Source organism: Porites lutea, chromosome 14, assembly GCF_958299795.1.
Source record: "Porites lutea chromosome 14, jaPorLute2.1, whole genome shotgun sequence".
Taxonomy (NCBI): domain Eukaryota; kingdom Metazoa; phylum Cnidaria; class Anthozoa; order Scleractinia; family Poritidae; genus Porites; species Porites lutea.
This window is the reverse complement of record NC_133214.1, coordinates 5,751,319-5,762,849: the sequence shown is the minus strand read 5'-3', so window position 1 is coordinate 5,762,849 and position 11,531 is coordinate 5,751,319. Positions and strand designations below refer to the sequence as shown.

The 11,531-nt window shown below is 40.1% G+C and overlaps 1 protein-coding gene across 2 annotated transcripts in view; it reads right to left on the bottom strand.

Annotated features, from left to right (window-relative positions):
* The window catches only part of LOC140924635 (NLR family CARD domain-containing protein 4-like), a 388,290-nt gene that overhangs the window by 58,054 nt on the left and 318,705 nt on the right, over positions 1-11,531 (bottom strand). The gene's annotated exons all lie outside the window — the stretch shown is intronic.

Sequence of the window (11,531 nt, the reverse complement as noted above, 5' to 3'; positions counted from 1 at the left end):
TAAGAGCTTTCCCGGCCGCCAGCTAAATGCCGCGTCACGCGAAAGCTTGGAAATTCAAGCGTCCTCTCTCGCAAAACGAAGAACCCTTTCGAACCAAAAATTTGTTCGTGTAAAGGTGTTTAGGTACTGTAATACCTCGTGAAAGTAGAAACTCAGAAGAATCGATAGTTTCTTAGTTTGATTTTTGGTGACGTCACGTGCAACCCAAGAATAGAAAACGTCCTCCGGGTTTGCGTAGCCTGATATAAACACGAGAGGGCCGTTGGGAGAATTCACGGTTTGCATAACTGCGGAGAATTCTCCCAACCCCTGGAGTGTTTAGTATCAGACTATGCAAATACATACAGGAAAAAAGTTTCCTATTCCTTTTATAAATTAACTTTCCCGAGAAAAAAACGCAGATCTCTTTATTGTGGCACTGATTAAAAGAGAAATTCTTACCAGTCTAGAAGTCTTGTACACGAAGTTTTGCACGCGCACGCGTAATGCACCAGTCAATAGAGAGATTCGATTCACGTTTACGCCAAACTTGTACCACGTGACCAAGTTTCCCCCTTATTTTCCGTTTACTCTATATTGCTTCTACACAAAAATAAGTAGTTTCATGCTAGTTTTAACCATATGAATCGTTCGGAACTGTTTTTATCTGCTTATTTTCTATTCTGAGAAATTCTGAACTTGAGTCTGACGTTTGCCGTTTGCGGTAAACGCTGATGGACTCCTGGTAAACGTGAATCTGAATCTCTTTAATATAAATCCCCGCCCCTCATGATCAATCCTAGGACTATGCGGGGATTAGCCGGGGATTAGGCACAAGTATTGTGCCGCGATAGGCGGGGCATTAGCCTTATTTCGAATCTTGTGTTACTTTGGGCGGGGATTAGCTTGGGATTAGACTTGAAAACCCGTTTCTCGTTTTCGGGTCCGCGGCGATTCCACGAAGTCAAGCGGAAGTGCGGTAAGGGGGAATTTATTGTAAGTGTTTCATTTATTGGTAGAAAAAAAATACCTTTTTCATTCCTCGTGGAGGACTTTAATGCGTATCGCCTTTGTACTTTTTGGTCTTTGGTCGAAGTTGAAAAAAATCATGTTTTGAAGAGTGAAATGTCCATTTTATGTGGATGAATTCGCTTCGGTTCAATGTTCGTTCGACGTCTAGCAGCGCTACATATTCAAGGATTAGGAGGAATAAGAGTTTTAGATTGGATGAAAAAAAAAACAAAAAAAAAAAAGAAGAAAGTAAGCAGTGAAAACTAATACGAAATATTTATTTAACAACAGTTGCACTACTGTAATAAGGATTTGTGGGGCCAAAAGTTAACACCACCAGCAATGGACTTCATTCTATCTCTTATCATGGTAGCAAGCTGTTGAATTCCCTTCCTAACAAAAAATAGTTTTGGTCTAGAATAGGGTATCGTTTTCCAGAAAACTGCTGATCAACTGGTTGAAGATTTTAGTCCAGACTAGGAAAACCGGGAATTGACGACTCAAAAAAAGTGAAATTGGCAAATCTTAATTCATCGGCAACTCAGTTTAATAGCAAAGAAGGCGTCGTCCTCAGTAATTCTGGAAAATAGCGACTCTAGGAGAAATTTGGGAGTTTTGTCTAGTTTGGGCCAACAAAATTCAGCCGAACAAGGTCTGGTGTAGGCTAAGGGTTGCGGGGTCCCAAGACCACATCCTTACACAAACATTCTGAAGTACCTGCCCCCCCCGGAGCCCAGGGTTATTGAATGTGATTTCGTCAGAAAATCACTTGCCTGGTGAGTATTAAAACTTGTATGCCCAGTAGAAAAATCAGTACTGGTCCATGACTATCGGGCGGGACTCTTTTCAAGCCCTATACGGGCAACTCTCGCCTTGCGGACACCCCGCTATACCGGACACCCCACGAACAGCAGCTAAATCCCCGGCAAAAACAAATTACAGTCAACTCTCGTCTTGCGGACACCCCGCTATACCGGACACCCCGATAATACGGACAGTAGCTAAATCCCCGGAAAAAGCAAATTACAGTCAACTCTCGCCTTGCGGACACCCTGATAATACGGACAGCAGCTAAATCCAATGAAAAACTAAATTACAGACATTTAGCTGAAATAAGCTCTCGCTATTACGGACTCTCGCTACTGAGGACACTAACTCAAGGTCCCTAGAGTGTCTGCTATAAAGGCAGTTGGCTGTATATACCGCCAGGGAAATACAAGTTAAACAGTTTTTATCGTTAATGTTGAAGTTTTGTAAGTAGTCACAAATGTTTCATAAATTGTGTCGTCACGCAATGGCTTCTTCCTATGGAAAAGCGTTGCGTGACTCCAATTAGCCTGCAAGCAACAGGTGATGCGTATCAAAAAATCTCTTCTTCTTCTTAACTGAGAGCTTGACGCGCTCGATTGCAGTACGGTTTTATCACTTCCGGGAACACGTGTTCCAACAGGAGACTCGAGTGGATTCTTCAATCATCTTTCAGCGCGTGCCCGAAAATACAGACAGCAGTCAAATCCCTAGTCTCCCTCGCAGCCGTTTTTGGGATGTCACGCAACGCTCCTTGGGGAGCGTTGCGTGACATCCAAAAAACGGCTTTGAGGGAGAGAACCAAATCCCCGGTAAGAATAAAAAAGGAAAGAGACGTTTGACTGAAATACATTCCTACTATTTTGGACTCCCGCCGATAGAGAGAATTTCCGAAAATAGACCCAAGGGCTTCTATGTTTTCAAAGGACTTTCTTTAAGGGGCTCAAGGAGACGTTAGGAAGCTTTAGCAAAGACGACGGCGACGGCAACGAGAACGGCGGAAAAGCAATAACTTTAATTAGCAAAACAACAACTTTGTTCATTTCTTTGCCGACGTCGCTGTACGACTCCGACGTGAAACTTCCCAATTTCACGTTTTATGGAGGACGTGGACAAAAGACGGCAATTTTCTTTTTCTTTTTCTGAACTTAGATAATAGTTTCTTAGAATTCAACTCCAGAAAAAAATACTCAACATTTGAAAAATGGAACTACAGTCAAAACCCCGTTAAGACGGACACTGAGGGGGTGATATAAAGTCCGTTTTAACGGGGTGTGTCCGTATAAAGCGGGTTGCCTTTAGAGAAAATGTAAGGGCTTTCTTTCCCCAGGGACACAGCAAACTGTCCGTAATAATGAGGTGTCCGTATTAAGCGGGTTGACTTTAGAGAAAATGGAAGGGCCTTCTTTTCCCAGGGACACAGCAAACTGTCCGTAATAATGAGGTGTCCGTATTAAGCGGGTTGACTTTGGAGAAAATGTAAGGGCCTTCTTTCCCCAGGGACACAGCAAACTGTCCGTAATAATGAGGTGCCTGTATAAAGCGGGTTGACTTTAGAGAAAATGTAAGGGCTTTCTTTCCCCAGGGACACAGCAAACTGTTCGTAATAATGAGGTGTCCGTATTAAGCGGGTTGAATTGAGAGAAAATGTAAGGGCCTTCTTTCTCCAGGGACACAGCAAACTGTCCGTAATAATGAGGTGTCCGTATTAAGCGGGTTGAATTGAGAGAAAATGTAAGGGCCTTCTTTCCCCAGGGACACAGCAAACTGTCCGTAATAATGAGGTGTCCGTATTAAGCGGGTTGAATTTAGAGAAAATGTAAGGGCTTTCTTTCCCCAGGGACACAGCAAACTGTCCGTAATAATGAGGTGTCCGTATTAAGCGGGTTGACTTTAGAGAAAATGTAAGGGCTTTCTTTCTCCAGGGACAAAGCAAACTGTTCGTTATAATGAGGTGTCCGTATTAAGCGGGTGTCCCGGCGTAAAGCGGGGTTTGACTGTAGATGGAATAAGTAGGAATAAGAGCGATGAAAATTTCAACAGCGCGAATTTACTTTCTAATGTTAACGCTTTCTCCGCCTTCGGCATCGCCATCGTGGTTGCTTAAACTCCCTGTTGTAAACCCCTACCCCTCCCCCCACCCCGGACAACATAGGAATTTGTTAGAATCTCTTACTTCAGATGGCTGTGCACTTTCCAAAGTCCTCAAATAACCCCACCACTAGTACTTTGGGAAAATCGATTATTAGTCACACACAGAAGAAGTTGCTTCCTCATGGGTAACAGCCATTTACCCAAACTGTAAAACGGCTAGTGTAACCGCAGCTAAGTAGGACCACAAAGTAAACGTAATTTTACTACCAAGTTAAAAGGAGCCTCGAAGAAATTGCTCCTCTTATGGCCGGTTCGTTCAAAGTCAAAATTAGTACGAAATTTTTTTCGTAACTGGTTTTATCACTTGTACACAAGAAAGAACGAATATTCACACATGGTCTCATGACAAAAAACCTTGATTTTATTGGTAAAAGACGCTAACGTAAAATTATGAAGACATTTTAATTTTCTTTACAAATTGTCGCTTGTTGTAGCAACGCAATCTCTAACATTACATTTGTAAATTTCTATTTATCAGGGAGGATAGAGACTTTTCCTACGATCCCGCGCGGTCCGCACCAAGGGCCCGTTTCTCGAAAGCCCCGATAATTAACGGGGCCCGCAAAGCTGTTGTTGTTTACGTGCAAGATAGAGGTTTCAATAGTTTTGAATCTAACATGATAAAACTATCAGTTAATGAAACAAAATGGAGTAGTTGCTAGCCAGGACCCGCGCTGTTATTCTTTATATTTCGATTTCAATATTTGATTTCGGGCCCGAAAAGTTACCAGGGCATTCGAGAAACGGGCCCCAGGGCAGTCTATGTTTTACACTGACCTTCTGTACAGTGGTGACTTGTCAAATTTTCGAGTTTGCGGAATCTGCGCCATTTTTTTGGGAATTAATAAATTTGCTCTAGACTAGGAAGCACGTATATTACCTCAGTAAATCAGCTTAACAAAACATACCACCTTAGTAACATTACTTAACATACTTGACTGTTATTAGTCACTGCTAATGAACAGTACAGGCGACAGATTTACTCTTAACCTGGGTCAGGATCCAGGGAGCGACCATTTTTTTATAATGAATTTGCACGGTAGTATAATAGATTCTTCACTTTTTCGCTGTTCAGTCGGAGTAAATACACTGAACTGTTATTAGTCACTGCTAATGAACAGCACAGGCAACAAATTTACAAACACAGATCGGAATCCAGATAGCGACCTTAATTCTTTTAAATAAGACTATCTAAAAATGCAGATGACAAAACTTTATCTGCATCAGCTACAATAACCAACATTGTTAGCAAAAATACATCACTGCATATACGTAAATGACGTATGGTTTAAAGCTCAAATTCACCATAATTATTCAGTTTCACAATGCTGATTTGTGTGCGAGCTCATTTTATGAAATTGAGAAACTTGGGCTTCATCTGGATGCATTCTAAATATTCCCACAGCTAAGTAAATCAGCATTAATATCAAAATCGACGCACTGGACTGTTATTAACCCCTGCTAATGAACAGTACAGGCAACAAATTTACTCTGAATCTGAATTCAGAAAGTAGTTTTACATTCTTGTAAATCTTAACTTGCAGGTAGAAAATGTAATCTCATCTGCATCACTTAGAAAAAACTAACATTATTCAACATGTAGCATTATGAGAACATCACCGTATATACGTAAATTATGTACAGTTTGAGCCGCAGGTTCATCGTATTGTACAATGTTAATTTGTTTGCCAGTTCTTGGAATCCACATTTTCTTGACACTGTTACAGATAAAATCACTTTGTACTTGAAGCGTGTATACTAACCTAGCGACACAGATTAACAAAACGTACGACCGTAGAAATACAGTAGAACCTCGAGAACTCGAACTCGGATAACTCGAATTCGCCGCTAACTCGAACTAAATTTCCTTTCACTTGATTAAAATTTCACTGAAATTTACCCTGGTAACTCGAATTCCCCGCTAACTCGAACCGTTTTTCGTTTCCCTTTAGAGTTCGAGTTACCGGGGTTCTACTATATCAACAAATACACTGAACTGTTATTAGTCACTGTTAATGAACAGTTGATAAGGTCGTGTTCATACGCTCATGTTCATCGTATTGTTCAATAACGATTTGTTTGCGAGTTCAAGTAACTTGAATTTCTGTACAAACTGTGAAAACTGCTCTGCACTTGGAAGCCTGTATCTTGCCTAAGTGAAACGACTTACAAAAGGGAAGAACGGAGTAATATCACCTAAGACACTGGACTGTTATTATAATACAAGGGTAAGACTCACCATGGGTACCCTGGGGACGTCACACTGGACTGTTATTAGTCACTGCTAATGAACAGTCGATGATGGTTACACATCGCATGCAGTGTGTACGCTAAGAAGTACAAAAATCTCTTGGTCTACTTCGACGCAATTTGGATATCCCTGTGCTTTGGGTAACTCCGTATACAAATCCCTCGTGATGTGGGTTTTTCCATTATTTCAGATCAGAGTTGCGAGTATACCCTAGTACTTAACCAGGATACTAACATCCCTTGTGATTTCGGTCGATGTTTCGAAGGCACCATCTTTGGCAGTGTAACCTTGCGTAACCTGGGTTCCAAGCGAGAACCGTGCAAACACCGTGCCCGCCCGGATCATGCCTGCCACTCAAGCTACTCGCAGAATTTTATACCTTGGACAGGATTTCCGACAAATAAAATGGCCTCGTGTGATTGTTTAAAGATTGCCTTCTGTGATCAGTTTGCACACAAAAAGAAACTGCATGCATACGTAAAATTTTGCACGTATAAGAGAAACGTTTTCACGGCTGGTGGTTTTTGTTTATGTGATCACCAACGATCGAACTGGCCAGTTCCTTTTAAAACACGACTTCCAGTCTAACTATGTCTTGATAATCTTTTAGAGCGCTGGTGGTCGACCGCTGTGAAATAAAACTACGATTCAATTCCACTATTTTTAAGGACATCGCAACGAACTGAAATAACGAAAACATTATGAAGAAGTCATGTCGTAGAGCCGGTTTCAGTGGTCGAAAACGACCAGGGTTGGATCAGTGTTTTCAACCACATCATCAGGGACTTGAGCGCGGGTGTTCAACCCGGATACTTAAATCTGGCAAACAACCAAAACGCGAGACACCTAGATTAGAGTGACACCAAAATACGGGGATATTAAGGGGTATCCGAAATGCCAGGATTCTTAAATTAGGGAGATACCCAAAATGCGGGGATACTAAAATTAGAGCGATATCAAAGGGATATTTTAAATACGGGGATACCTGAATGATTGTCGCACAGGTGGTAGTGGTTCATTTAGTGTCCAGGTCTCTTCGTGCTTTTGGTGTGGTGAGCAGGTTTCCGTTTTTTACTCTTCATAAAATGTGACTCCCTTTTTTTGGAGTTCTGCCTTTCTAAATATGCGATACTTATACGGCCTCCAGTTCCCTAACGGGACCTAATAAAGACAAGCACCAACAGATTAAAAATAACGTAGAGTTAGTTCGTTAGTGATGGTGAACATGGTAGCCATGATTGTTTTGCGACAAAGATGGTGTCTCTCTAATTCGCTACCAACCTCAGCATGATTGAAAAAGTCATCACTTTAACGAAACGCACACGTGTAATCGTCCTTCTAGAAGGAAAACTATGTAAACAGAGAAATTCTTCATTTTGTCTAACCTGCGATCAGGAGTTTTCTTTTTCGGGGAAAGTCCTTTTCCCCTCGCCGCCAAAATAAAAGGGAGAGAGAAAGGCTCTTTGTGCAAAGTAGAGAATGCGATGAAAAAGTCGGAAGCTTCGCCAGTCCGCCTTATTTCATTAAGTGTGAATGTCTTTGGCACGGAAGTACCGTAAAACCTCAATATAACGAGCCTCTACATAACGAAGTCCTCCGTATGACGAACGATTTTCTTTACCCCAGTAACAGCAAAATTGATGAAAAAGAACCTCGACATAACGAAACCTCGTTATAACTAACAAATTTTGCCAGTCCCTTGGTCCTTCGTTATGTCGAGGTTTCACTGTACTAATAGGGTCGTCACTTGTTTCCATCCGCCAAACTGACATTTTCCTCTCAGTGGCTCTTACAAGACATTTCACTTTTCTTACCTGAAATTTCTGTTTATAAAAGTGTAAGTCTCTTCAATTTTTAAGGAAAAAAAAAATTCAAGATGGCACGTGTAGAATTCGATAGCGGAACATCGGCTCTTCGGTGCATCACTTTGACCCCTACACCACTGAGGATTTGCTGACAATGGACGGTCCGATTTAAATATATATAGCAACAACCCTAACCCTAACCCTAACCCTAACCCTTACTTTGTGTACGAATCATTAATCTGTCAACGTCAGTTTGGCGAATGGAAATAAGTGCTGACCTACTAATAGTTTTTTCCAATACAAGAAATCGCGGTCGAGTTTGTTTTTTCTTGAGAACAGAAAATGAACAACTTTTTATATTAAAAACGAGACTTGCAAATTATGGGTGGAAGTGATCATTGTTACTTTTTTTAATGCAATAGCGACCGTAGATGTCCCCACAGCAAGCAATAATGACGTTAATTTTGTTGAAACTCAAACCGTACATTTTGCATGACTATTAAATCGTCGTTTCGTTTTGAGAGAATAAACTAAGTAGACCGCGATTTCTTGCATTGGCAAATATACTTTTTTTTTGTTTACCCTCTGAAAAACCATGTGACATTGCCTTTATCCCATCAATGCTAAAGCGCCTGCAAAGATGACGGGTATCGTGAATAATGTCTATTGAGGACACACTTTTTATGTCTCCTACTGGAGACGGGACTGACAGTTCTACGTCCCTGAAGCAACGCAGGGCAAAGGCAGTACCTTCACTGCTTAGTTGTTTTAAGTATCAGTACAGTCACGGTAATCAAACCCGCGACTAAAGCGCTCTACGGTAAAGCGATCTACCTATTTTCCATAGAGCATTAAAAAACAAACAAACAAAAACACTTATTAAGGCAAAACCACCACAACATGCCAATTGTTGGCTTGAAATACACTGTACAGTGCAGTACCTTTTGATCTCAAACGTTGATATGATGCAAGGAAAATGAATAAAGATAACTTAATTACCATATGTTTTTAGTGTCATGTTCTGCGATTTTGTGGCGTTTTCAGTCGCTTGAAACTGACATCCCCGACTAATACATAAACATCGGCACGTTTAACATGCATAAGCTATTTTGAATGCTTCAGTGTAACCGTATCAACAATCTACTGTTTTAATCCTAAATTAAGACTATGTTTTGTGCGAAATTGGGTATTGCTGTACATTAATAAAAACGCGAACCGCTGCGCACAGCTGAGTCGATCCTCATACTATAGATTCACTTTAATTCTTTGTCTTTCCTTGTAAAATAAAAAAATTTTTTAAGTCCTATGAATATCAACTCACCAACGTTACTTAGAGGGAAGACTCGAAGGTTTCAAGGTTTCTTCATGGTTTCTTACGATGATGAAGCTCGTCGAATACCGAATAGCTAAGAAATGCCACGATTTTCATCATTGTTGTGGATGGTTACATCATCATTGTTCACGAGGTTGTCACGTGCGATTGTACTTAATGAAACAGTCTAATCTGACGACTTGATTGTAAAAGTGTTATAAGTTATTGATTCGTAAAAGAAAAGAGCCTTTACTTAAGGCACTAGTTATAAAACTAACTTCTCCATACCTTCACGTTACTATTATATCTGTGAAAAGCCAGTCTGCATGAGATATACAGTCACACAGTTTGCATGTGAGAGTGTTGGACTTTGCCCCCTTCGTGGTTCGTACGTGAGGGAATTCGAGTTATCACACAGTATTCCAGCAAACAAGATTATAAAAATAACTCATGCACACAATTTGCACGTGAAAGTATTGGACTTTGCCCCTTTCGTGGTTCGTACGTGAGGGAATTCGATTTGTTACACAGTTTTTCGGTAAACAAGATTATAAAAATAACTCATGCACACAATTAGCATGTGAAGGTATTGCACTTTGTCACTTTTACAATTCGTACGTAAAAACACGCAAATTGTTTACTACAAAATTTGCTCAAACGATTTTAAGAAATTACCTCGGCTTTACAATATCTGCAATTAAATTATGCTTCATGCAACGTTAAGGTTCTTATCTCCTAACATTTATTTCCTTCGAAGAAAATTATTAAACTGCCGAAATATATTTCTACTCATATCATGTTATTCCACTAACTAAAACCATATGTAATTATTTTGTCAACTAGCTTCTTCCAATTTAATTCCCCGACTGCTACCGTTTCGACTTAACCTACGCATCTTTACTAATAAAATAAAATACGTTTCCATAACTATAATAACTCTTGAGCAGCAAACATATATCATGTTCCTCTCCTAAATCATGTTTTTTTTTGCCGGAACGAAAAAGGTCTCTTGAACTTTGTAAGCGAGAGAATAAAGCTTGTTTACAGGATTAACAATACTCGCCTTGCCTTTGAAACTTCTAAAACAACAATTTATAGGCCGCAAACTTCAGAATTAAAGTCCATATCCAAATTTCAGTTATTGTTTCGTTGGCAGAACTTTGAAAAATATATGATCTTTTGTACTCTACCTTGAGGCAGGTGAAACAAAACTCATAAATTATGAAATACGTGCGTTGTACCGTTCGCGATAACCGAATTAGGTCAAATGTCTTGAAGCAACACCCATCACTGTACAAAGCGTTTGAATCATGAAGATATTGCAATGTTATACTTCTAAACACCTTTAGCCGTAATAAAAGACGTAAAAATTGTGAAGAATCAAGATGGCGGTCTCTAAGTGCCCTTGCTTGACTTAAGCAATGTCATTAACGGTTAGATGCCAAAATCTGATTGGTTCTTACGTATCAACTCATAGTACCTTCAACCTTATTGGCCCCTGCAACAAACGTCCGAACATACAAAGATACAAAGCCACAAAGCTACAAAGTTACATACACTCAAACCACTGACACACAGTAAAAACCCGCAACTAAGAACCTACATTTTTAGGAGTTAACCTAAACAGGTTCTTATATAAATGGTAGTTAACAGAATTTTAGGCTATTTAGGTTCTCAAAATGGGTTCTTAATCCTGGAGAAAAAACAATTAAAACACAGCTGCAAACAAGTTGGTCGTTAGGGACTGGTCAAAAAGTATAGGAGGGGGTGGGCCGGAGCATTTGGAAATGTGGTTGATAAAAAACACATGGCCCACCCCCTCCCTTCGGCACAAAAATGACTGACCCACCCCTAAAGCACGGCTGGAAATTCCATGACCCACCCCCTTGCTGAAACATGAATGTTTGGTTTCCTCTTAATAATCCAATAAAACCTTGTTCTGTGTTTTACAAAATTTGTTGATACACTGCTACAACCAATATCAAAATCACAGACATGATACCTTTCACTGAAAAGACAAATGTGAAAAACCGAACATTTCTTGTTTCGATGGACGTTATGAGTCTTGACACAAATATACCGCAAAACGAGGGTATATTGAAATTGTCTGTCACAAAGCATATGAAAATTTCTACAAAGACAACCCATTCCTTCACATTACTTGCTGGAAATGCTTAGAATAGTCCTCAAAGAAAATTTCTTCCACTTCAAT